Genomic DNA, 5,000 nt, shown 5'->3' with positions numbered 1-5,000 from the left:
CACTATACACACTGCACTATACACACTGCACTATACACACTGCACTGTACACACTGCACTATACACACTGCATGCTATACACACTGCACTGTACACACTGCACTATACACACTGCACTACACACACTGCACTGCGCACTGTCTACACCACACACACTGCACTGCGCACTGTCTACACCACAACACACTGCACTGCACACTGTCTACACCACACTGCACTGCACTGCACACTGTCTACACCACACGCACTGCACTGCACACTGTCTACACCACACTGCACTGCACTGCGCACTGTCTACACCACACTGCACTGCACTGCGCACTGCACACAGTGTCACTCTCCTCTCTGTCTCTGGCTGTGTTTCAGGGCGTGGTCACGGCAGCGATCTCTCTCATCACCTGTCTGAGTCAGAAGAATCCGGACGAGTTCAAAACCTGCGTCTCCCTCGCAGTGTCCCGACTGAGCAGGGTGAGGGGGGCTGTGTTCTCTCTCTCTCTCTCTCACACTCCCTCTCTCTCCTCTCTCACACACACACTCCCTCTCTCTCTCTCCTCTCTGTCTCTCACACTCCCTCTCTCCTCTCTCTTTCACACTCTCTCACTCCCTCTCCTCTCCTCTCTCTCCTCTCCTCTCTCCTCTCTCCTCTCTCCTCTCTCCTCTCTCCTCTCTCCTCTCCCCTCTCTCTCCTCTCTCCTCTCTCCTCTCCTCTCTCTCCTCTCTCTTCTCTCTCCTCTCTCCTCTCTCCTCTCTCCTCTCCCCTCTCTCCTCCCTCTCTCCTCTCCTCTCTCTCTCTCTCCTCTCCCCTCTCTCCTCCCTCTCTCTCTCTCTCTCTCTCTCTCCTCTCCCCCTCTCTCCTCCCTCTCTCTCTCTCTCTCTCTCTCTCTCTCTCTCCTCTCTCCTCTCTCCTCTCTCCTCTCTCCTCTCTCCTCTCTCCTCTCCCCTCTCTCTCCTCTCTCCTCTCTCCTCTCTCCTCTCCTCTCTCTCCTCTCTCTTCTCTCTCCTCTCTCCTCTCTCTCACACTCCTTCTCTCCTCTCTCCTCTCTCCTCTCTCCTCTCTCTCCTCTCCTCTCTCTCCTCTCTCTTCTCCTCTCTCTCCTCTCTCTCCTCTCCTCTCTCCCTCTCCCTCTCTCCTCTCTCCTCTCTCCTCTCTCTCCTCTCCTCTCTCTCCTCTCTCCCCTCTCTCCTCTCTCTCCTCTCTCCTCTCTCCTCTCTCCTCTCTCCTCTCCCCTCTCTCCGCTCTCCTCCCTCCTCTCTCCTCTCCTCTCTCCTCTCTCTCACACTCCCTCTCTCCTCTCTCAGATTGTCTCTTCAGCCTCCACTGATCTCCAGGACTACACCTATTATTTTGTCCCTGCTCCCTGGCTCTCGGTGAAGCTGCTCCGGCTCCTGCAGTGCTACCCCCCTCCAGAGGAGGGCGCTGTGAAGGGCAGGCTGGTGGAGTGTCTGGAGACCATCCTGAACAAGGCCCAGGAGCCACCCAAGTCCAAGAAGGTGCAGCACTCCAATGCAAAGAACGCCATCCTGTTCGAGGCGATCAGCCTGGTGATCCACTACGACAGGTAATCAATAATCAATAATCCATCACTCAGCCTGGTGATCCACTACCACAGGTAATCAGTAATCAATAATCCATCACTCAGCCTGGTGATCCACTATGACAGGTAATCAATAATCAATAATCCATCACTCAGCCTGGTGATCCACTACGACATGTAATCAATAATCAATAATCCATCACTCAGCCTGGTGATCCACTAACACAGGTAATCAATAATCAATAATCCATCACTCAGCCTGGTGATCCACTACCACAGGTAATCAATAATCAATAATCCATCACTCAGCCTGGTGATCCACTACCACAGGTAATCAATACTGTCAGTCTGAGTCTGTCTGTCTGTCTAATCTGTGGTCCGTGCTTGTAATCCAATTGGGTCACCTCCCCTCTCTCCTCTCTCCCCTCTCTCTCCCCCCCTCTCTCTCATCCTCTGTCCTCTCTCTCCCCTCTCCTCCCCCTCTCCTCCCCCTCTCGTCCCCCCTCCCCCCTCTCCTCCCCTCTCTCCTCTCTCCTCGCTCTCATCCTCTGTCCTCTCTCCCCTCTCCTCCCCCTCTCTCTCCCCCCCTCCCTCCTCTCCTCCCCTCTCCCCCCCTCTCTCCCCCCCTCTCCCCTCTCCTCCCCCCTCCCCCCTCTCTCTCCCCCCCTCTCTCCCCCCCTCCCCCTCTCCTCCCTCCTCTCCTCCCCTCTCCCCCTCTCTCTCCCCCCCTCCCCCCTCTCTCCCCCTCTCTTCCCCTCCTCAGTGAGCCGAACCTCCTTGTGCGTGCCTGTAATCAGCTGGGTCAGTTCCTGCAGCACCGCGAGACCAACCTGCGCTACCTGGCCCTGGAGAGCATGTGTACGCTGGCCAGCTCCGAGTTCTCCCACGAGGCAGTGAAGACTCACATAGAGACCGTCATCAACGCCCTGAAGGTGCGCACTGCACACTGCTCACTGCACACTGCACCCTGAACACTGTACCCTGAACACTGCTCACTGCACCCTGAACACTGCACACTGCACCCTGAACACTGCACACTGCACCCTGAACACTACACCCTGAACACTGCACCCTGAACACTGCTCACTGCACCCTGAACACTGCACCCTGCACCCTGCACCCTGCACCCTGAACACTGCACCCTGCACCCTGCACACTGAACACTGCACCCTGCCACACTGCACCCCTGAACACTGCACACTGCACCCTGAACACTGCCACCCTGAACACTGCACACTGAACACTGCACACAGCACCCTGAACACTGCACACTGCTCACTGCACACTGCACTCTGCTCAGTGCTCCCTATACGCTGTCGTGTTGTGTGACGCGTGTTCCTCTGTGTCCCGTGTTTCAGACGGAGCGTGATGTTAGCGTGCGACAGCGTGCGGCTGACCTGCTCTACGCCATGTGTGACCGAAGCAACTCCAAGCAGATCGTCGCTGAGAAACTGAGCTACCTGGAGACTGCAGACTACTCTATTAGAGAGGAGACCGTGAGTACCTGCACCCTGCAACCCTGCACCCTGCACCCTGCACCCTGCACCCTACACCCTACACCCTACTACTCTATTAGAGAGGAGACCGTGAGTACCTGCACCCTGCACCCTGCACCCTGCACCCTGCACCCTGCACCCTACACCCTACACCCTACTACTCTATTAGAGAGGAGACCGTGAGTACCTGCACCCTGCACCCTGCACCCTGCACCCTGCACCCTACACCCTACACCCTACACCCTACTACTCTATTAGAGAGGAGACCGTGAGTACCTGCACCCTGCACCTTACTACTCTATTAGAGAGGAGACCGTGAGTACCTGCACCCTGCACCCTGCACCCTGCACCCTGCACCCTACACCCTACACCCTACTACTCTATTAGAGAGGAGACCGTGAGTACCTGCACCCTGCACCCCTGCACCCTGCACCCTACTACTCTATTAGAGAGGAGACCGTGAGTACCTGCACCCTGCACCCTGCACCCTGCACCCTGCACCCTGCACCCTACCCCTGCACCCTGCACCCTGCACCCTGCACCCTACACCCTGCACCCTGCACCCTACACCCTACACCCTACACCCTACTACTCTATTAGAGAGGAGACCGTGAGTACCTGCACCCTGCACCCTGCACCCTGCACCCTGCACCCTGCACCCTACACCCTACACCCTACTACTCTATTAGAGAGGAGACCGTGAGTACCTGCACCCTGCACCCTGCACCCTGCACCCTGCACCCTACACCCTACACCCTACTACTCTATTAGAGAGGAGACCGTGAGTACCTGCACCCTGCACCCTGCACCCTGCACCCTGCACCCTACACCCTACACCCTACTACTCTATTAGAGAGGAGACCGTGAGTACCTGCACCCTGCACCCTGCACCCTGCACCCTGCACCCTGCACCCTACACCCTACTACTCTATTAGAGAGGAGACCGTGAGTACCTGCACCCTGCACCCTGCACCCTGCACCCTACTACTCTATTAGAGAGGAGACCGTGAGTACCTGCACCCTGCACCCTGCACCCTGCACCCTACAACCCTACACCCTGCACCCTACCCCTGCACCCTGCACCCCTGCACCCTGCACCCTACCCCTGCACCCTGCACCCTGCACCCTGCACCCTGCACCCTACAACCCTACACCCTACCCCTGCACCCTGCACCCTGCACCCTACTACTCTATTAGAGAGGAGACTGTGAGTACCTGCACCCTGCACCCTACACCCTACACCCTACTACTCTATTAGAGAGGAGACCGTGAGTACCTGCACCCTGCACCCTGCACCCTACACCCTACACCCTACCCCTGCACCCTGCACCCTGCACCCTACTACTCTATTAGAGAGGAGACCGTGAGTACCTGCACCCTGCACCCTCACACTACCCCTGCACCCTGCACCTTGCACCCTACACCCTGCACCCTACACCCTCACACTACACCTTACCCCTGCACCCTACACCCTACACCCTACCCCTGCACCCTGCACCCTACCCCTACACCCTGCACCCTACCCCTACACCCTACCCCTGCACCCTCACACTACATCTGCACCCTACACTCTATACCCTACCCCTGTACCCTCACACTACCCCTGCACCCTACCCCCTGCACCCTGCACCCTACCCACCCCAACACCCTCACCCTACCCCTGTACCCTGCGCCCTACACCCTCACCCTACCCCTGCACCCTACACCCTCACCCTACCCCTGCACCCTCACACTACACCCTCACCCTACCCCTGCACCCTGCACCCTGTACCCTCACACTACCCCTGCACCCTCACACTACACCCTCACCCTACCCCTGCACCCTGCACCCTGTACCCTCACACTACCCCTGCACCCTACCCCTGCGCCCTACACCCTCACACTACCCCTGCACCCTACACCCTGCACCCTCTCACTCCCCCTGCGCCCTCGCTGTGTCTCAGGTGTTGAAGGTCGCTGTCCTGGCTGA

At 58.1% G+C, this 5,000-nt stretch overlaps 1 pseudogene; it reads left to right on the top strand.

Moving 5' to 3' along the window:
• Nucleotides 1-4,995, top strand: part of LOC131736386 (AP-2 complex subunit alpha-1-like) — a 12,027-nt pseudogene extending 7,032 nt beyond the window's left edge.
• Nucleotides 4,996-5,000: the final 5 nt, after the last annotated feature.

Source organism: Acipenser ruthenus, unplaced genomic scaffold, assembly GCF_902713425.1.
Source record: "Acipenser ruthenus unplaced genomic scaffold, fAciRut3.2 maternal haplotype, whole genome shotgun sequence".
NCBI classification, from domain to species: domain Eukaryota; kingdom Metazoa; phylum Chordata; class Actinopteri; order Acipenseriformes; family Acipenseridae; genus Acipenser; species Acipenser ruthenus.
The sequence above is the reverse complement of the archived record's forward strand: the minus strand, read 5'-3'. Positions and strand labels throughout refer to the sequence as shown.